This window comes from Narcine bancroftii, chromosome 5 (assembly GCF_036971445.1).
Source record: "Narcine bancroftii isolate sNarBan1 chromosome 5, sNarBan1.hap1, whole genome shotgun sequence".
NCBI lineage: Eukaryota > Metazoa > Chordata > Chondrichthyes > Torpediniformes > Narcinidae > Narcine > Narcine bancroftii.
In genome coordinates this window covers 70,453,467-70,476,860 of record NC_091473.1, presented here as the reverse complement: position 1 = coordinate 70,476,860, position 23,394 = coordinate 70,453,467, and the positions used below count along the sequence as shown (strand labels likewise).

Genomic DNA, 23,394 nt, shown 5'->3' with positions numbered 1-23,394 from the left:
TTCTTTTTCCTTATTTAATGTTGGTGCAGTACCTGCATTAAGTTGAGGGGTGGTGAGTATTATTGTTGCATCTTCCTCTGCTCTATATCTATCTCTAGTGTGGTTTATAGTTCTAGCTTGTTCAGTTGCGTCCAATGTGATTGTTTTATTTACTCCGTGAAAGTGTGTGAATGGGTGTGATTCCCTGTGGTGAATTTCCCTCTCGGACCAATAACTATCACATTCGAAATATAGGCTCTTTAAAACTGCAGCATCTGGGTAGCCCTCCTAATACCCAGGTGCAATACTGGGCCAAAGGTGCTTCCAGCACCTTTTAAATTGCAGGGGAATTTACACAACCTGGTGATTTAAGGGGAATCCCACCCCCACTATGATGCGTCATGAACTCACTGGAAGTACTGCTGGATGTTCAGATGCTGGCTGCCCGGAGACACATGCATGCAAGTGCTGACATCACCAGAATAAGTAGGTCAGCCATTTTCTTTTTCAAATCGCCTGTGGATGTGATCTAGGTAAGTTTAACTGGGTTCCCTGTCTACCTCTGAGGTAGGTCAGCGACCTGGTTGGATTCTGACGGGGTTGACCAGGTCAGATCCTTTCTAACTGCTGTGTAACTAGGGCGCTAACCCCATTTTACATGGCAAATTGAAAGGGCCTTGTGTCTAGACTCATTGCTTCTTGAACTCGTCAAACTTGTTCCTCCCTTGTGAGGTGCTTCATTTTGGTAAGAAGAATCAGAACAGGACATACGTGGTAAATGGGAGAGCATTGATGAATACAGAAGAGCAGAAAGATTTAGGAGTAACGGTACATCGTTCCCTGAAGGTAGAAACTCACGTGAATAGGGTGGTGAAGAAGGCTTTTAGTATGCTGGCCTTTATCAATCATTGCATGGAATATAGGAGTTGGGAGGTGATGTTGAGACTGTATAAGACGTTGGTGCGGCCTAATTTGGAGTTCTGTGTGCAGTTCTGGTCGCCTAATTATAGGAAAGATATAAACAGAGTGGAGAGAGTGCAGAGAAGGTTTACCAGAATGTTACCTGGGTTTAAGCATCTAGAGTATAGGGAGAGATTGGACAGATTAGGTCTTTATTCTTTGGAGCGTAGAAGGTTGAGAGGGGATTTGATAGAAGTATTTAAGATTATGAAAGGGATAGACAGAGTGGATGTGGATAGACTATTTCCGTTAAGAGGAGGAAAGATTAAAACAAGAGGACATGAGTTAAGAATTAAGGGGCAGAGGTTTAGAGGTAACATGAGGGGGAACTTCTTTACCAGAGAGTGGTAGACGTGTGGAATGAGCTTCCGGGAGAAATAGTGGCGGCGGAGTCAATTGTATTATTTAAGAAAAGGTTGGACAGGTATATGGATGAGAAGAAGATGGAGGGTTATGGGCATTGTGCAGGGAGGTGGGACTAGAGAGGGGTGTTTGGTTCGGTGCAGACTAGAAGGGCCTAATGGCCTGTTTCCGTGCTGTAAATTGTTATGTTATGTTATAACATGACCATCCCCCAACCCCAAGATGGGTTAATTAGCTGTTGTGTGCAGGTAAGTGTTTTAATCTCATGAGAATCAAGTGGAATTTATTTATGACCAGGGTAAATAAGTGTTTGAAGATTGTTGTGGACTGAAGGGCCTGATTTAATGCTGCAAAACTACAACTCTGTAGAATAAGACTGACACAGTACAGAAACAGGCCCTTCTGCCCAACATCAATCCAAGCAATCCCAACATCAATCCTCAAAACTTTTCCATCCATGTACCTGCCTAAATGCATTTTAAATGTTACAATTGTACCTGCTTCTATCATACCTCTGGTAGCTCGTTCCACATACCCACTACTCTGTCAGTGAAAAAGAAACTATTGAGGCCCCTTTTAAAATTTTCTTCTCACTTGAAATCTCTGCCCTCTTACTCTGGGAAATGACTGTAACTATGTACCTGACATATGGTGAGTGGGAAGAGAAACAGTTAATGTTTCAGTTGTGTAGCCCTTTTTAATTTAAGACAACAGTCAGATAGGAATAGGGTCATAAGAAAACAGGCCCTTCGGCCTATTGAGTCCATGCTAACCTCCTATCTACATGAATCCCAGCAATGCATTAATCTTTATTTGTATTCCCCCTATTTTCTATTCCACTCCCCTCAACTCTACCTCTCACCAACACTCTCCAAGCAATTTACAGTGGCCAATTGTGGTGGTACACCACCGGCCTACTGCAGGGAGTAACCTCTGTACCTGCAGAAGTGTAAGGGGACAGGACAACACCTGGCCGGCTGTCAATCAGTCGGCCTGAATGGATCAAGCCCCACCCAGTCGGGTGTCAATCACCCTCCGGGATATAAGCCTGCGCCAGCCTCCTGAAGTCTCACTCAGAGTTACTGCAGCCACAGCCAGCTTGGCTCTGTGGAAGTCTTTGTGGGTTAAAGCCTGTTGTATAGTCTTTACCTTGTGTGTGTCTGATTCTGGCTAACAGAGCACCACACCAATTAAACTGCCATGTTTATGGAACATGAGAGGAAACCAGAGCTCCGGGCAGAAACCCAAATGGTCAGATGGAGAATATGCAAGCCCCTCGTGGATAGCACCAGAAGTTGATATTTAATCCCAAACCCTAATGCTCCACTATCAGTGTCACCCTGCCACCTTCATTTTTGTGGAGAAAACAAATGTTTGTTGGTAAATCTTCCTGGAGACTTTACCTCTCTGGCCATCTCCCCGATTCCTAAAGGGTAGGAGAACTGGGGTAACTCTAGTTCTTACTGCAATCTCTACCCTCAGGAGTGTTGATATAGAATAGTTTAGCATTCATTTTATAAATGAAATAATTTTTGATTCTTCATTGTTTAGATTTCTCTACAAAATGAAGATTTTGTTTCCTGAACATCTTTGGGTGCATTTTATGGATTTTGGGCTGGTGATCATGCAAATCACTTTAAATTTTCCTATCCTGCTGGTTTTTAGATATAACCTATTTTTATGATTTCCGATCATATTTTAATTCTACTTCAAGCACACAAAGCCTTAAAGTGCAACATGTTATTGAAAATTCATTTTTAAGCTTTTGAACTTTCCCTGTCAATCTTGTAATCAGTGATAAATGGTGAAAGTTTTCAGGGTTAACTGGAATCCATCAGGGCTGGCCAATTACTGTTGGACACTGACATGAGAGGCATCAGATGCTGAGTACAAATGAACTAACACAATATGTCAGCATCATGCAATTAAATGTGTTAAATTCACTAAAAGTTGATTTAATGTTTCTCTAACTTCCTGCATGATACAACAAATCTGAAATTGTCTCTATGTTCAGCTTGAAGTCATCTATCACATTCTTCATTTTTTTCAGGAAGCAAATGTTTTGGGGGAAAAAAACTGTTGCCCAGTGTTAGCAACTGAAGGGAAAAGGACAAAAATCAGCATGCAAATTAGTGCAAAAATATTCATTCAGTTCACAGAAAGCAAATAATTTTGTTCTTAGAATAAATGTCCATCCAATCCAGTGGGGTCTGCAAATTCCAGTGTAGATGAATGTGCGTGGCAGGAAACTATTCCAATGGGACATCAATCATCATTCATTTATGGGATATATCCTTCCTCAAAAACCTTACCTGGATATTACAAATGGGAACTTTCCCTGTTTACAAGCTTCAGGATTTTGGCCTAATGCCAGGTGAGGGTTTGGAATGCTTGACGACCAAGGTGAGAGTGGGTTAGATGGATTGTTGACAAGTTGTGGGAGTTGTCCCAATATCTCAGACCACGATTATCCAAGGACAGAATACGTCGACCAGAATCATCAGAGATGAGTCCTAAGATTGTGATTGGTCAAGGATTCAAAAGGAAAACCCAAGATGGCCCACAAGCATTCTTGCATCATGACCACTATCAAATAGGTTTAAAAAAAAATTGGATGGATAATGGGGCATCAGAAGACTGGAGATTCAGGTGTTTGTGGTCTGTTTCTTCAAATTATCAGCAGCTTGAAGGGAAAGCAGCTAAAAGAAGGAGTTCATTGATGGCAAGATGACAGAGAACTAGAAAGATTTCTAGATGACTTAGCTGACAAATTTTCCAAACCAGATTTCTTTTGGAAATAGGTTGGAGAACCTCAATTCCCTAGGAATTATCAACATTGCTCCAGTCTCAGACAACTGAATCAGTTTCCCCATAATAGGGTCATTGTATTGGGAAGAACACAGACAGGTAACCTTGATGAAGAAGATGCATCTGTCACAAAAGAGTGGCTCCTCATTGACTTTCTGGATTCAGAAAAGATGACCCCAATGTGGATGGTGCCACATTTTACTCTGAAGAAAGTCAGTTTTTTTTCAGTTGCAGTAAAACAGGACATAAGCAATATTATCTGACTGAATTTCTAACCCACTTTGCATAACTAAAAGCAGATTGCTTTCAATCCTGGGGAGAGAAAAAAACAGGAATTGGGTCTTTAATTCCCAAAACTACCAAATTGAAAATAAGAGCTACAACACAGCCCAACAATGTTATTTCCTACCCTTTGAACTGCTTCATTTGTCTCTGTTGGTCAGGTTTGAGCTAAACAATGGCCTCTTTACTGACTTCAGGGCTGATATTACTTCAAATTCAGCCCTTGTCTGCAAGAGGCAGAGGCCCTTAGGCCAGTAAAATAGGGTCTGAATTGCTGCAATTGGTTACCGTCAGTGCTTCTAATTGAAACAGCCTGTGATTCTCATGGAATTCTGGGATCCTTGGCTGACTCCCAAGAATTCCCAGAATGTTAAAGTTTTTTTTTGCAGGCATCTTACATCAGCTTCGTTCTTGACAGAGAAAGTAGGAAATTCTAAGAAACTTCAGACCAAACAGAGATTAGAGAAGATACACAAGTGAATCGTATATATTTTCTCGACATTTGTATTGAGGAAAGCTTTACTTCATCATAAAGGTATGTTTTTTTTTTGTAACTCCTTTGTGACTACTGTACTGGACTGCAGATTTTTTGCTGAAACTAGGAAATCTTATTTTTAAGATATCATCACATTAATAAAGAATGATTCTTTAACAAGTTGCAGAAATGAAATGCAAATAAGTTTTAAAAAATCCTGATTACAGAGATATTTGGATTGAAAACTGATGAAATGCAGGGAAAAAAAGCACAACTTTTTTGGTGTCTGCATGGCAGGCATAGCCAGATGATTGCCGACAGCAGGATTTGCTCCAGTGCTTGTGTTGCAGCCAGATGCATATTTTGCATGCATACAGCTTTCAGTGATCAAACTGAGAAACTGTAGAATTGAGGTCCAATATTGTATTATCAGGACACAAGTTCTTGCACTCTTCATCTGTTTGTTTTTGTAAACTGTTTAGAAAGTTCTTCTGTTGAGGTTGTAAATTACCAATCAGATATGCAGCTGTTTAATTGTGATACATATTATTCTGGTAATATTAATTTTACAAATATAATTAGTTTCACCAGTATCTTTTAAAATTTCTCACTATAATTGTGACATGATTAGCATAACAGTTGGAACAACATTATCTCAGCACTAGTGATCCAGGTTCAAATCTACTGCTGCTATAAGGAGTTTCTACAATCTCCTCCTTGTTTGGGTTTCCTCATGGTGTTCTGGTTTTCTCCCATGTTCCAGTGACCAACAGGATTAATAGGTTAATTGATCACATGCCTGTAATTGGGCCTCATTGATTATCTCTAAATGCTGTATCTCTAAATTTAAATTATATTCTGCTGAGCAGTTAAAATAGCTTTAGGTCACATATCCCAAATGAAGTTGCAGAAAGTTTACAATGTTTAGATCAGACCCATCAGAGGAACTGCCAGCTGATCAGAAGATGGGGTGTTGGGAACTCCATAATATCTCATTTCATTTTATGGGCAGGTGGCAGATAATTGCTGAAGTCCCCTGACCCTGCACATTTTGGTTAGAGTAAAGTTTAGAGAGAACCAATGTCATCTAGAAGGGAGAAACAAAAACTGCAGCTGCTTGAATCATGAATGAACACTGAGACATTGATGGAACTCAGCAGGTCAGGCAATATCCTTGGGCAGAAATGGTTTGTTAACATTTTGGGCTGGACCCTTATCCTGATCAGAAATTTTCTCTAACCTGATCTGCTGTGTTCTTCCAGCATCTCCTTGTTATCCATGAAGTAATGGAAACCAGCAACTTCTCTGCCTTTATCTAACACAATAAACATTGATTTCAGAAACTGACATTTATCTGGAGGTTGTAAAATAGTATGATGCATGGTAGAATACATGAGCTGCATGGTTAGTGTCACGGTTAGTGCAATGCTGTTACAATGCCAGTGACAGGCATCAGGTTTTGAATCCCACACTGTCTGAAAGGAGTTTGCATGTTCTCCCCATGTCTGCATGGTTTCCTCCCACTGTTCAAAATGTACCAGGGGTTGTTGGTCAATTTGGTGTAATTGGACACCAAAAGAATCTGTTTCTGTGCCATATGTCTAAATTTAACATTTAAGCTATACTAAGGATAAATTTACTATACAGTGCGTAATCTTTTATCCAAAATTCTGAAAACCGAAAACCTCCAAAAAAAATCAAATTTTTTTTTACTGTTTGTACAGTATATTTTAGTTTGAGCCAGTTTAAGTTTGAAGTTTTAAGCTTGACTCGGGTGTGGGGGGGGGGAAAAGAGAGCAGCAGCTTGACTCAGGCAGGAGGAGAGAGAGCAGCAGCTTAATTCAGGCGTGAGGGGGAGGTCAGGGAGAGAGCAATCTATCTATCTGACTCGATTTACCACATTCAACACCGGTGCGACCGCGCCCCCCCCCTCAACAATTACTTAAAAGTACTGCTGTTTTAATATTATTGTTATCCAAAAAAATTCCCAAATCTGAAAAATCTGGTCCCAAGGATTTTAGATAAAAGATTAAGCACCTGTATAATGAAAAATTATTGGCTTGTAAATTCGTATTACAATATGCTTGTTCCAAAAACTTGATTAGACATGGGCTTCACATTTTTTTTTGTATTTATATAGATAACATATTTGGGTCAATTAAAAGGATTGATGCAAATCCTTCAAGCTTGTACAGTATTGAGCCCTGTTCAATCTTGACCTTGTGTTCTATCTGTTGGGGTTTGCATGCTATCCTTTAACCATGTAGATTTACTCCCATATCCCCAAAACCTGGTTGTACTGTAATTACCCTTGATGCGGGTGACTGACTTGGAGAATTGAGGGAACTAATGGGAATTTGAATGAGTATAGGTAACGAATAGGTGGGGGGAATGGGATTGCTCTGAGAGCTAGTGTAGATTCTTTGGCCTGAAGGATTTCTATGTCAGAAGAAAACCTGAGAAACATGAAAATTTATTTCCAGTAGGGCTGTGTTCAGGTTTTAATTAATAGTTAAATGGTGGACCAACTGTTGATTTTGATCAAAATTAATCTTGGGTCTTCATCCTACAGGATTAATTTATTCCCCACTGCCTCTCCTGAATACTCCACTTGTGCCAAAAATATAATTATAACCATTAATTTGCTTGTCAGAGAAGGCTCTGAAATTACTCCTAATGTAGGTAGCTGACAGGAGATTCAGGGTGTGGGAAGATTCAGGGTATGGAGTGATTGAGCACATAAGAGATATTGACTTACAAGAATATGTGGAGGAATGCAATTATTGCCAACTCTGAGAGGCAACATGAAGTCAATGGGCCGAATGACCTCTTTCTCTGTGATATGAAGTAATTCTCTTTTCCAGTCAAAGGAAAGCAATATCAGGTTGAGTGTTTTTTAAAAATATTTTATTTAATATAAAACCACTAGCAAATATATCACAATATTTCAAACAATCCAAATACATGTGGTATTTTATAAAAAAAGAAAGCAAACAAATACAAAGAAAGCAAAACCTCCTTTAAATCCCCCACCCCCTTCTCCCAAACCCCTACAAACTTTAAAAAAAGAAAAAGAAGAGGGACAAGAAAACCCCAACAGGAGTACTTCACTTTCCAATACATTTAAACATCTAAAAATTCATAGAGACCTACAAGAGAAAGGGAATGTTTGAGATTCATTTAAATTTTAATACCAAGAGTTTGTATATATGGGTTCCATATTTCAAAAACTGTATGATATTTTTCACTTGTGTTGTAAGTGATTTTCTCGTGGAATTCAACTCTGAACTTCCCAGATCAGTATCTGACTTCCAAGTTATAGCAATACATTTTCTAGCTATTGCCAAGGAAATTTGAACAAATTTTACAATACATATTCAGTTTTAATTTGTGTTTAATTCCTATAACATCTCCCAGTATAAATATCATCGGATCCTCTGGGAATCTTACTCGTTATTCTAATAAATTACCCAAATCAAGCCAAAAAGGTCTAATTGTGGAACACTGCCAAGTCGAATGCAAAAAAGTACCAACTTCTTGTCCACATCTAAAACATAAATCTGAAAAATATAACATATTTTGTATCTTTTGTGTTAAATATAACTGGTGAATAAAATTATATTGAACAACCGATATCTCATATTTACTGTACTTTTCATACTCTCTCCACATATCTGAATCCATCTATGTTCATCTATTTGCTTATTTAAATCTACCTCCCATTTATGTCTTGATTTATGAACTCCTTTTTGAGCATTCTTTTGTAATAATTTGTACATCTCTGAAACAAATTTCTTTGTAATCCTAGTACTTAATAATAATTCTATTTCTGTCTCCACTGATGATACTAAATCTTGACCAAAAAGTTCACAAAAAAAATCTCAATTTGAAAATAACAAAATTTTGTATTTTCCAATATCTTAAATTTTTCCTTCATTACTAACTTCAGTAATAACTTTCCTGGCTTTGAAACAATCTTAAATGTTCTTAATAAAACAATTTTGCCAAATTTAAAAAAAAAAAAAATTTTTTCCATAGAATATAACCATATAACCATATAACCACTTACAGCACAGAACAGGCCAGTTCGGCCCTACTAGTCCATGCCGTAGCAAATCCCCACCCTGACCAGCACCTGGTCCATACCCCTCTAGTCTCCCATCCATGTAACGATCCAGTCTTTCCTTAAATGTAACCAATGATCCCGCCTCGACCACGTCTGCCGGAAGCTCATTCCACATCCCCACCACCCTCAGCATAAAGAAATTTCCCCTCATGTTCCCCTTATAATTTTCCCCCTTCAATCTTAAACCATGTCCTCTAGTTTGAATCTCCCCCTTTCTTAATTGAAAAAGCCTATCCACATTTACTCTGTCTGTCCCTTTTAAAATCTTGGGATGTCTATTTTGAAATAAAGGTGTTCTTCCAGACATGAATCCTCTTCCTCCAATCTCTTTATCAATTTTATTCCAAAGTTCAATTAAATGTTTCATCGTGGGTGTTTCTCTATTTGCTGTTAACAATCTTACGTTCCACTTATATATAAAATGCTGTGGATTTGTTTCTCCTATTTTATCAAGTTCTATACTTGCCCATGCTGGAACATTATTTAACTTATTCATTACATTAGTACATCTCAACTGTACTGCTTTATAATAATTCATGAAATTGGGGAGTTGTAAACCTCCTAAAACATTTTTTCATGTCAATTTCTCCAAAGAAACCTAGCCATTTTCCATTTCCACAATTGTTTTCTAACACAAACATTTAATTCCTTAAAAAGTTTTGAGGAATTGAAATTGGAATCAATTGAAATAAATATTGTATTCAAGGAAGCACATTCATCTTAACACAATTTACTCTACCCATCAAAGTAAAAGGTAACATATTCAATTTTTCCAAATCCTCTTTAATTGTCATAGCCACACTCCTGTTTGGCTCCGAATCATGGGTCCTCTACCGGCATCACCTACAGCTCCTAGAACGCTTCTACCAGCGTTGTCTCCGCTCCATCCTCAACATCCATTGGAGCGCTTTCATCCCTAACGTCGAAGTACTCAAGATGGCAGAGGTCGACAGCATCGAGTCCACGCTGCTGAAGATCCAGCTGCGCTGGGTGGGTCACGTCTCCAGAATGGAGGACCATCGCCTTCCCAAGATCGTCTTATATGGCGAGCTCTCCACTGGCCACCGTGACAGAGGTGCACCAAAGAAAAGGTACAAGGACTGCCTAAAGAAATCTCTTGGTGCCTGCCACATTGACCACCGCCAGTGGGCTGATATCGCCTCAAACCGTGCATCTTGGCACCTCACAGTTTGGCAGGCAGCAACCTCCTTTGAAGAAGACCGCAGAGCCCACCTCACTGACAAAAGGCAAAGGAGGAAAAACCCAACACCCAAACCCAACACCCAACCCCAACCAACCAATTTTCCCCTGCAGCTGCTGCAACCGTGTCTGCCTGTCCCGCATCGGACTTGTCAGCCACAAACGAGCCTGCAGCTGACGTGGACTTTTACCCCCTCCATAAATCTTCGTCCGCGAAGCCAAGCCAAAGAAAAAATAAAGATAAATAATTAGGTTAAGTGCTGTAATTGTTATATGGTTATATAAGTGTCAAACTGGTTCCACACACCACTCTGGCTTGGTGAACTAACATAGTATCCCACCCAATGGCCAAATAGAAGAATTGAAGACTGAGATTTTTTATTCACAATTTGAGATGGAGACAATTGTTATTCATTCTGGACAGATGAGAAACTTTTAAGTGAACTGTAAAATGTGTTGCTTCAGCACTGTGAGAAACCTATGACCTGGAGTAGAGAAGATTGGGAGGGAGTTTTAAGCAAAAGAGATTGAGGATGTAGTGTTTGCAAAGACCGACAGAATGGATAGTACATGCAGTTTGCCTGCTGTATTTCTTATAACTATAACACAAACTGATTGCTGAATGCTTTTTCCACAAACTATATGCCATCAACTCTTTTTATCATTTTAGGCATGAGGTTTTTACAGTGCTATTAAAAGGTGAGAAGAATTTTATTTACTTTTGAGATGTTAAAATTAATTATTCAATATGTTACTTAAAAAGTAAAATTTATACATTTTGAAATTAAGTTCACATGTCTTCATTTGAAAAAGATAAATTAAAAACGTGCTTTAAAATTCTAATGTGGGTAAACTTTCATTGCGAACACATCATTACTTATAGGATTTATAATTTCAAAATTAAGCACTCTACTTTTGTCTTATATGACCAGTGTGGTGCCCCGCAACCTGTGAGATTGGGCTGGCAAAATGTGCGGTAATAAACAATAGCATAATTAACTCTTGCGACCCCTAGCATAGCGAACCAGCACATTTGGAAGCTGGGGAAGTACAAGGCCAGCAGCTCTAAAATGGCACCTGCCCAGCTAACAGATCAACACCAGGCTGGGGAAGAAGGGTATTCATATGCAAGAATATTCCCGTGGGCAGGAATCCTATTTTTGTTATTCATGCAGCTGATGTCAGCCAATCAACCAAATGGCGGGAACTCCAACTGTATAAAAGGAGCCTTTCCAGCCTCAATAAATCTCAGAGCTTAACCTCCCACACTGTGTGTGTGTGTGTTTGTGTGTGTGTGTGTGTGTGTGTGTGTGTGTGTGTGTTTTCCTTTGTAGCAGACAGTTACACCACAATGTTCTTAAAGTAATGTCATGATCTAAAATATCAATTATGGTACACACAGATTTATTGTCTTCGTAAATACATGACATCACATACAACCCTGAGATTCTTCCCCTGCATGCAAGGCAGAATTACTACTTATTGCAGTGTAAAAAAAAACCTCAATGTACACATAAGCAAAGAAATACAAACAAAATGTGCAATACATAAAAATAATAAAGTGCAAAAGTGAGAGTCCTTGAATAAGTCCCTGATTGAGTTTATTGTTGAGGAGTCTGATGACGGAGGGGTAGCAGTTGTTCCTGAACCTGGTGGTACAAGTCTTGTGCCACCTATACCTCTTTCCTGATGGTAGCAGCGAGAACCAAGCATGTGCTGGGTGGTATGGATCTTGATGATCGCTGCTGCTCTCTGACGATAACATTCCCTGTAGATATTTTTGATGGTGGGGAAAGTTTTATCTGTGATGACATAGGTTGAGTCAATTAGGACTTTTCAGTTCAGACACTGAAATTTAGAATGGGAATAAGTGGCAAGAGTTTTGTTAATTGTTAGTGGGAGTGAATCGACTCCATGTTCTTATTGTTCACAATTAGATCAAACTTATCTTTGGCTTGGCTTCGCGGACGAAGATTTATGGAGGGGGTAAAAAGTCCACGTCAGCTGCAGGCTCGTTTGTGGCTGACAAGTCCGATGCAGGACAGGCAGACACGATTGCAGCGGTTGCAAGGGAAAATTGGTTGGTTGGGGTTGGGTGTTGGGTTTTTCCTCCTTTGCCTTTTGTATAATAGGTTGAATAGACTACATAAACGCAATTTGTAAGTTGAACCAATTCAGACTGAATGGTTGAAGTGAGCTAACAACTTTGGCTCCCTGATTGCTGAATTAAGCTTATTCTCACCTATATTAAGATACAGTAATGTGTGCTATCCACAAAATGCAAGGAGCCCAAAGGATTGTCAAACTGTTGTCTATGGCTGCACTGTCAACGACGCCATGCATAGTAGAACATGAAAGATCTCATGGAGCTATCTGAAGAAGAGCAAGGAGGGTCTCCCAATAACCTAAATAATACTTGCCCTGCAACTAATGTCTAAAAGGAAATGATCATTTAATCATTGCTGGTTGAAAGACCTTGCTGAATGCAATGCAACAGTGCCAATGCATCAACTGTGTTTCATTAACTGTAAAGTACATTGGAGTATTCTTAAGCTTTTTTTAAAATTGCAAATAAGAATTTCCAATCAGTTCACTTCAAAGTCAAGCTATTATAATAAGTTTAATTATAAAATATAAATGCAAATTATAAACACAAAGTCATTTTGAAATTTACAAATGTACATTTACATTTGTGTTTTATATATACTCATCTAATTTGTCCACTTGGTACTGGAGAAGGGAACCTGAGACTTTCCAGCTCATTCTCCAATTTTCCATGGTGTAGAATGATTGGAAACACAGCAGAATGAAAGAAGTTATGGGCCGAGGAATGAATCTTATTCAGCTTAACAAACAGACATTGTCAACCTCATTTTATTGTTGAATGAATTAAATAGTATTTCATCTAATTTTATCTCAGAGCAGTTTATGCTATTTTTCACTTAATCCTATTTGTAATAAGAAAAGAACATGTATTTATTTTAGCACCTTGTATTACTGGGGCCTCCCATGGGCAGTGGCAAAAAATGGCAGTGGCAAAAAATGGCAGTGTAGTTCATATTTAGGAAGTTGCCACGTGTAGGAAAATATCAATGTACTAGATGAGAGGGCACATCCATGATGATTGAAAATCAATCCAGAGGTGTGAGGTGCTACATTTGTGGGGTCAAACAAAGCAACGGAATGCACAATTAATGTTCATGTATACTGAGAAAAGTAGAGGAACAGAGATAATGGAAGATAATGGGGAGGTAGATAAGGTTGTTAAATAGCCATCCATTTAAATTTTGCACTCCACTCCCATGCTGACATGTCTGACCATGGCCTCACACAATGTCAAGTCAAGGGCACCTGTAACTTGGAGGAGCAGTCCAAATTATTCCATTTGGGCACTTTCCACTGGATGGCATTAACATGAACTTCTCTGGTTCTGCTAGACGACACCCCATTCTCCCTCTCTTCCCTATCCTCTTGTCTTCTTTCCTCCAGATTTCCACCCCTTCCCTTTCCATTCACAGAACCAGCTCCTGTCCCCTTGTTTTCTGTTGTGCCCTCCCTCCCTTATCCACCTATTACCTCTTGTCCGTGGGCCTGTGCTCCACCCCCTGCAACCCTTGCCCTCCATTTTGTTCAGGAACCTACCAATATTTGCTCACATCTTTTTTAATTTTTTTTTATATTTCACACTATGAACCAAACTGACAAAAATACACACAAACATTTCCCTCTTGAATATACACAGTGTCATTTTCTCCCCTTTTTCCCCCCTCCCTTCCCTCCCTCCTTCATCCCCCCCCTCCCCACTCACTCAACGTTCAACATATATGATGCATTAAACAATGTCATCGCACAATGAAAATAAACAAGAAATTTGTGTCTTCTACTTTTACATACTGGGTCTGTTCATTTCGTCATCTTCTCCTTCTGTCACATCTTGATGAAGGGCTCAGGCCCAAAATGTGGGTTATGTATCTTTAACTTTGCTATATAAATGGTACTCCTTTGCAAAAGGCAAAGGAGGAAAAACCCAACACCCAACCCCAACCAACCAATTTTCCGCTGCAATCGTGTCTGCCTGTCCCGCATCGGACTTGTCAGCCACAAACGAGCCTGCAGCTGACGTGGACTTTTTACCCCCTCCATAAATCTTCGTCCGCGAAGCCAAGCCAAAGAAGATAAATGGTACTGTTTGACCTGCTGATTTTCTCTGGCATTGTGTTTTTACTAACAATATTTATCTTTATTAGTTGTTAGATAGACTAAATGAGCTTAGAAATGGAGCAATATAAAACAGCAGATAGGTCATGTTAGAGTGCTGTATGAGTTTCTCCACACTAGAGGAAGAATGCTGCAACACTATCAAAGGTTGGAATAGATTTACATGGCTGTTACTAGGAATTAAATATTTTTGTAGTGAGGAGAGTTTGATTTATAGGAGGATTGCTTTCTTTGGTAAAGTAGAGGAATTAGAAATCTTGAGAGGGTGAACAGGAAGGATCTATTTCATAGAATCACATTTCCTTTAATCCAAGATAGCATTAACTGCAGAATTTAGATTGAATTTATAAAGTAGAAATATTAGAGGGGAGTTGAGGGAAAACAGTGTGTGAGAGGATATTGAACAGTAAAGGCCACCCGGAAGAGCTCTTGAAGTGCAATTGCTTGTTAAGCTGCAGACCAGAACCGGCAGAGAAGTCAGTTTCTGTAGGCCCTGTACAATGATCATGAATTGAATAACTGTAAATGTTCATGCCTAATTGTGGTTTACTTTTTGAATGCAGCAAGAAAATAGAGACTGATTTGTACACTGCAAGATCCCACAAATAGCCACTGAGCCATTCTCTCGCACTTTTGTGTACTGAATCGAATAGTCAGCAGGGTAGTAGGTTGAGGGAAGAAATTCAGCTGGGACACTATTTGTTTACCTAATTGTAGTATCATAAAATTGTTTATCGTGGACGAGAATTATCAGATCCTTAGTTTAATATTTCATGCTAAAGAATGCTTCATCAATAATGCAGCACCTTGTCAACACTGTATTCAGAAAATGGCTGAGTTTCTGCAAAATATTGACATTAAGTTGGAGAGATTTTCAGATTGCTGACAAGCCTACGACAAGTGCAATTCTACTACATTGCCAGTGACTGGGGTTCGAATTCTGAGCTGTTTGTGAGGAGTTTATATTTTCTCCATATGTTTCCTCCAGGTGCTCCAGTTTCCTCTCGCCATTCAAAAACATACAAGATTGGAAGTTTGTACTACCAATCAACCACAATGGGACAGAGAATCATGATTAATAGGCTTTAATCACCTTAAAATGTCAGCACAGCTTGCATGTTGCTGGCCCGGTTCCAACACAGGTACTGAGGGTGGGTTTGGGTGCAACAGCCTTTATGGGGATATCTGGGAGAAGTCAGCCCACTGGCGGTGGTCAATGTGGCAGGCACCAACAGATTTCTTTAGGCAGTCCTTATACCTCTTCAGCCCATTCAATACAAACATATATATACATTGTGGTAGCACCACAAGATTAATTGATGTATTTAAGGGGCATGTGCTCATAGGTGAGACGAGCCTGTTAAATTTAAATATGTTTAAATTTAATCTTTAAGCGTTTACCTCTATGAATGTGGGTTTGCATGCCAGCTTTGTTCACTGCAAGCTGTAAACAATTAAAAGGGAAAAGGTCTTTGGGAGTTTCACTTCAAGCCCAATTTATGGGAACTTTAATGATGAAATTGCTGAAAATAAAAAGGATTGGTGTTTTTAAAGCCAAATTTAAAACACATAAAGAAAGCCCATGAGCATTTTCTTTTAATTTACAGTAAAGATTTCAGAAAAAAAGTAGGCAGAAAAGTTAAATATTTAGAAAGCCATAGTTTCAAATTGACATCCAGATGTAAATTTATGGAACTGAAACAAAGATGTCAATATTCTCCCATCCTGTCAAAGTTTATGCATTACTATTCTGGATTCATGAAAATTAGTTAAGATCATTTATTTGGAGAAGAGCACACTATGTCAAAAATGTGTGCTATTTTGTAGCAATTAGTATACTGCGCTGGGTAGGTCATGTCTCCAGAATGTAGGACCATAGCCTTCCCAAGATCGTGTTGAATGGCAAGCTCTCCACTGGCCACCGAGACAGAGGTGCACCAAAGAAGAGGTATAAGGACTGCCTAAAGAAATCTGTTGGTGCCTGCCACATTGACCACCGCCAGTGGGCTGATCTCGCCTCAAACCGCACATTTTGGCGCCTCACAGTTCGGCGGGCAGCAACCTCCTTTGAAGAAGACCGCAGAGCCCACCTCACTGACAAAAGGCAAAGGAGGAAAAACCCAACACCCAACCCCAACCCACCAATTTTCCCCTCCAACCGCTGCAACCGTGTCTGCCTGTCCCTCGTCAGACTTGTCAGCCACAAACGAGCCTGCAGCTGACGTGGACATTTACCCCTCCATAAATCTTCGTCCACGAAGCCAAGCCAAAGAAGAGTATAAATTTAGATTTTCCTCCAATGCACAAAATATTTGTGCCATTTGCCATAAAAATTGTAACTCTTTGTTTATTAATATAATAACTCTTTGACAGACTCAGAGAAGATCCCATTGTGTTTCTTATCCATTGGCTTATGAATAAAGCCGAAATATAATAAATTAAAGTAAATGTAATTCACTCAATTATTGGCATAATATTCTCTTGACGTGGTTATTTTAAAATTCAGTTCAACATGTAAAAATGTTCATATTCCTCAAAATTTGCATTAGCATTGGACTTCAGCCATTTATTTATCAAGAACACATTGAGACTCCATTTAGGGTCAGAAGCTTTGTTATTCATCAACACCACTTTTCATTTTCTTCCTGAATGTATATAATTTATTTGTTGTTCCCTCTTTAGGCTTAGACTGCTTGACCATATATTGCCATTTCCTCTTAGTCTTACCTTCTGCCTTGTTGTAATCTACAATTCACACTTCATGTAACATCTGTTCTGATCCAGGACTATTACAGAGCATTTTATTACCCATCAATGTGAGGTTCCCTAGTTACCCTGACATACTGGTCATATCAATAACTATTCTGCATCAATGTTTTAATTACAATGTGCTGTTGTGAGAAACAGAAGAACCTTCACAGAAATTGCTCGAGACAAAAATTGAGAACAAAGAACATTTATTATACAGCAATGCAAAGTTGGGTGCTTCCCCTTACCCTGGGAATATACACACACACTGGGGCTCACCCAACTTTTATACAGTTGATTTCAGTCTAGAAGTACCCTCCCCCTCACATTCTTCTGCCTCCTGGATGAGTTTGGCATTAGGCAATCCTGTCTGCCTACGTACTGTTTCTGTGAACTTGGAGGACCAGGGGGTATCCTGTCGGTGTCCCATCATGCCATTGTCCTTATTCACACCTTCCCGACCCTCAGGGCTTACTAACTCTTGTATGCAGAACTTGCTAATTCTGTCTAAAAGGCTAGAAGACCCTTATCTTATTCAGACTAACTTTACTTCCTACATTCTATTATCTATCCTTATCCTATTCATACTGGCTTTATTCATTACACATATATCCATACTAGCTTTCTTCATCTCTCATATTTTCATATTAGTTTTACTCATCTCTCACATTGAAATATTGAATTTTCCAATTATTTCAAATAAGTTCATGAAATTCCCCTTCTGTAACATTATAATGGAATGGGTGAAAATACCACATTCACCAGATTGTCGTGGATTGATAAATATCATAAAAAAATGAGGGTTCATTGCTCAACTGCAAGCAACAAATAATGAAGAGATTTTACTTTGATTATCAAGTGTGATGTTAAAATCTGAACATATGTGCCTTTCCCTGTTCTCTGCACAGGAATTGGAAAAAAAAAATCTTCAGTTGCATTTTTCTCATTTTGTTCATTGTGACAAAGTTCACATTTTGCTATCAGTGTTCTATTTCAAAAATGTTTGGACTGTATGCTTATGAACGGGACTCTGATTTTAGAAACTTCTTGAAAATATCATCTTGACCAAGTCTTCAGTGATCTCTTAACTTTACACCATAGGCCGTTGCCTTTTACTTATTTACTGTAACTTTAATTCAACTTTCAGGGTGCATTATAAAAGCAAATAATTTATTTCTCCCTGCTGTTAAAGATTGCTGGCTCAGTCGCAAAACATCAGATATATATCTTTACCTCCTACAGACAGTGCGAGATCTGATGAGTTCCTCCAGCATTTTGGTGTTTTACCACAGTCACAGCTTCTGCAGACTTTCGGGTTTCACTACATATACAGATGAAAAAGTTGTCCCTCTGGTCCCTTTTAAATCTTCCCTTTCTCACCTTAAGCCTCTGCCTTCCTGTTCTAAATTATCTGTCCTGGCAGGAGGACTGTGAGCATTGACTTTATCTATGCCTCTCATGACTTAATAACCTTCTTTCAGGTCACCTCTTATGCTCTAGGGAATAAAGATCCATCCTATCCAATCATTCTCTAGAACTCCAGCCCTTTAGCCCCTGTTCCATCCTGTTGGATCAAGCCATTTTGTGGAAAAAAAGTGGAGAATTATAGATAATAATCAGAAAGCCTTGCCACTCAGTATGCAAATCAGGGCAACACTACTAAAATGGAAAGTTTCCAAATGTATGAGGAATGATCCTACTGTCTGTTCAGCTATGATCATAAATTACTTTCTTAAAATCTTATTTGTGCATTTTGTTTGAAACAGGAGCAAATATTTAAATGTAATTTTATTGCTTGGTATTATCTTCCTGGCACTTAGGTGAGTTTTGGCCACTTGTAATGAATTCTATAACAAATTTTATTTCTGGGAAGTGCACAGATAATTCCACGTTAAATTTCAGCTATTGTCTTATCTCATAAGCAGACCTTAAAAAAATTTTTGGAGAAACACAAAAGCAGCAGATGTGGGAATCTTGAGAAGATGAAGAATTCCTGGAGGAACTCAACAGGTCAGACAACATCAATGGGTAGAAGTGGTCAGTCAACATTTTGCGTTTGGTCAAGATGAGTGGAAAGGTGGGGGGGGGTGGGTGACAATATGTATATAATGGAGGAAAGAAGCTGGGTGAAGGACAGGACATGAGAGGAAAAGTGTGAGGGGGAGGGAGAGAGAGAGACATGTGGAGGGAAAGCACACCAGGAAAGGGTGGGGAAGAAAAAGAGAGGAGATTTTTTTCTTTTCCTACAGGAGTAGGAAAAGAAGAGATGGAAAAAGTTGAATTAGATGAATGTGATGGATACCTAAAATTAGAAAGATCAATGTCATCCCATTAGATTTCAAGTTGCCCAGAAGGAATATGATGCATTGTTCCTCAAGTTCAAGTTTGACCTCACTCTAACAATGGATGAGGCCAAGAAGAGACTCATCATCGTAGGAAATGGGGTTTTGGACTTTAAAAAGGCTGGCTCCAGGAAGCTCAAGTTTAGACCCATGAACACATTGGGTTTAGTTGGAAAGATTAAACAGTTATTGAATTGCCAGTTAAAGCAAAAGTAAACAAAACTACTGCAGCAGATGGAAAGCTGAAATAAAAACAGTAAATGCTTGAAAGACTCAACCTTTATGGAAGGGGGATAGAGGGGAAGGAGAGGTGGGTGGGGTGGGGAAATGAAATATCTGTTCTTAAATTACATTCCAGAAATAAGATGAGATGGGAATTTATTGTCATATACATGGGTACAATATACAAAGGCACCAAAATTCAGGTTGCTTGCTGCAACAACCACAGATGTGTAAAATAATGGGCCGGTTTCACAGACAGGGCTTAAACCTAGTCCCAGATTAAAATGTCTGTTTGAGCTGTCTTGACTCAATGCGACTTGACTCAAAGCGACTTCCATAGACTTAGCCTGTTCTGGAATAAACAAAGCCAATTGCAAAAGAGAGACCTAGAGCTACTCTAGGACTAAATTGAAGCTTAAGTTTATCCTTCAAAGAGGCAGGTTTTAATTTCTGCTTAGTTCTATTTGTGAGGGAGCATGGAGTATTTAGAATATCTAAATGAAAATCAACATGCACTACAGAAGCCAGTACACTACAGATGAGTACTTGTGGATAGGAGTAATCCCTTACTTTGATAAAATAACTTTGAGACTGCTTTCGTATGTACAAATAAAATGCATTGGAGATTGTCTTTGCTTGAGCCTAGATTTTCCTCTCTGTCTCAAAGAGGAAGGCCTTTACCCAATTCTCTCCAAGATCTGATCACTTTGAGGTTTTTGGCATCTGGAATCTTTCATCATGAAACTGATTTATGTGGTGCCAGTGAAGCAACTGTGTGTAGAATAGTTCACAAAGTCTGCAGGACCATTTGTGAACTGAGGAGTCTTTACATCAAGCTTCCTGACGCTGCTGGCCAAGCCAACTATCAAGTGCAATTCTATGAATATGGGCACTTCCCAGGAGTGTATAGATGGGTTTCAAGTTCCCATCAAGCATCCATCAACTCCTGATGCTAAGGAGCACAGGAACTATAAGAACTGGCTTTCCATCAATGTTCAGGGTGTATGCACTCCTAATTTAGAGTTTTCAAATATCGTTGCCTGTGGAAAGGTACAACTCACGATTCAAGGCTTTTTGTCATTCACAGTTTCAGAGAGGACAACATAGTGGACTACTACTTGGTGACAGTGGATATGGTACATTAGAGTAAATTTTTATTCACTGCATACACAAATCCCACAACAGCTGAGCAGCAAAGATACAGCAGAGCTCATATCTGCACCAGAGGGATGGTGTTTGGAGTACAGAAAAATCGATTCCAGTGTTTACGCAATACACTTCATTTCAAACCATTAAAGGTGCTGCAAGGTGATCATTGCTACAGCTGTGCTGTACAACTACCTGAAGCAGCATTGCTGTCCTGATCCTCCAATGGAAGAACAGGATCAAGCAGATGTGCCCATGGCTGAGGCAGGCAATGACCAATGAGGATGTGTACATTGAATTGCTTTCGTATTGCAAATACTTCAATAGATGAGATGTATTTAAATATCGAATGCATTCATTAGGGCTTATTTTTGCTATGATAATGCTTGTTCTGTACAAAATGAAAATAGTGTGCAGCAAAATTAAATGAGTGACTAAACCAAGGCTGGTTTAAAATGTAATTTGTGGTGATTAAAATACTCACACTCTTGAATATCCAAACGACAAACCATTTATTTTTCACCTATCTTATTGTTCACCGTGTCTGGTAATCACAATTGTCTCACTACTGTATCTTTTTTGGATCATGGCTCTCTCTTCCAACTTCATATCCAATCCAACCTGTAGAATTTTTATTTTCATTTCATGTTCTTCCTTCAGACACCCTCACTGTGCACTGGCTCTTCCAACCTGTTCAGATTCCTTTCTTCTGGAAAAAGAACACCATTAGAAGTACAAATAAGCTCGTATGGTCCTTGGAATGAAAGAAGAATAAAGATTGGCACAGACAGTGGAATATATTTATCAAAGGAAGCAATACTTTCTTTGGAATAGTTACCATTTGTGCTCAGTTCTTCATCTGAACTGTCTAAATGGCCATTGCTGGTACACCATCCAGAGGTTGATGTGCTCTGTTATTCCAGAGAGCAAGACCCTCAATTCATTAGTCTTGTCTTTTATTTTGGTAGTCCACCACCAGTATTAAATCGCTCTCTTCTGATCTCTGCATTCTCTCTTTCTAAAACCAGTTTAAGGCTCTTTCACAAAGACGAGAAAGGCAGATATCACTCAATATAAGTGATGCCACAAAATATGAATATGAGAAATGTTGATAATAAGGAAGATATCTCACCTGAAGTCATTGCACTGTTCTTGTAGTTATGTTTTCATTTGCATTGAATTTACTGGAGTTGTGGTGCAACCACTCTTTCTTTTGCTCAGTAGCAGTAGTACAATTTTTACTTTCAATAACTGGATGGTTTAATACAATTTGTTTTAGTAGCAGTTTTTCATTCTCACTAAAGGTTTTTGAACCAATTCTTTTTGCCTCTGTCATTGTTTTGTCTCAAGATGAACACCTAATGGTATATTCCATTCCATTCCGGGTTTTTAATGTGCATCATTAGACCAACAGCATGTACTCATACTTAATCTAATCAGGCCTAACTCGGGTGTTCTCATTTAGGCTTACTTACTTTACTCCAGGACTCCATAGTCCCCGACTAAGCCAAATTTAAGCCACATTCATGAAAGTTACTTAAGTGTCCTAGTTTAACACTGCAGCGCTATCAATTAGACCCAACAGAGCAGAAGTCCAGATTAATAGGTTTTAATCATTATAAACTTGCAGGCATCACTTGCATGCTGTTGGCCCGATTCCAAGGCAGTGCTGAGGGAAAGAATTGGGTGGTACTGCCTTTATTAGGAATGTAAAGGGGGAGGACATATAGTATCGGGGCGAGCCAACCACTACAATGACTACAATACAGTGGTCTGCCACACACATTAAGGCCTACTTCTGGCTCCTCTCTGTGAAAAAGCCCAATAAGTATAAATTAAAGAAAGGATGTTAAATATAAATGTATGACTTAATATGCAGGTGCAGTTAGTGTAAAAAAAGTGTGATATTATAATATTCCAAACAGCTCTCCTGGTGGTCCTGGAGTCATTCATTGGTAGGGCTAGTACAAAGAAGTTTAGAGGCCTGATAACTGTTGGGGGGGAAAAAACCTGTTATTGAGGTGCTGGACTTCAGACTCCTGTACTGTCAGCTTAAGGTAACAATGAGAAGAGAGTGTGACCAGGGCGATGACAATCCTTTATGATCTTGACTATTTTTTTGAGACAGTGCTTCTGATGGACAGCTCAATTTGCCATTTTCTGCAACCTTCTCTGATCCTGGACGTTCAAGTTTCCAACCCGGCCACGTTAGAACCATTCGGTATACTTTCCACAGAGCACCTGTAGAAGTTTGATAGAATATCTGACAGCATGCTGAATCTTCACTGACTCCTTAGAAAGGAGAAATGTTTGGGTGACTTCTTCATGATTGCCTAGATGTGCTGACCCCAGGAATGGTCTTCCGACATGTGGACTGCCTTGATGTTGAAGCTACTGTAGCAGTGCACCCGCATGACAAGCGAACTGACGCCAGCGCTGTGGGTAAGTCCACGGCCAGTGGCATCCACAGAAATACTCAGCATGAGGCAAAACTGTGGCCCAGAAGTTGATGTCACTTCCATCCC

At 39.2% G+C, this 23,394-nt stretch overlaps 1 protein-coding gene across 1 annotated transcript in view; it reads left to right on the top strand.

The window, feature by feature from the left end:
* The first annotated feature begins 4,774 nt into the window (after positions 1-4,774).
* ddr2a (discoidin domain receptor tyrosine kinase 2a) overlaps positions 4,775-23,394 on the top strand; it is a 189,663-nt gene continuing 171,043 nt past the window's right edge. Inside the window, exon 1 of the mRNA XM_069937797.1 lies at positions 4,775-4,927. The gene's annotated coding sequence lies outside the window, so the exon portion shown is untranslated. The remainder of the gene's footprint in view (positions 4,928-23,394) is intronic.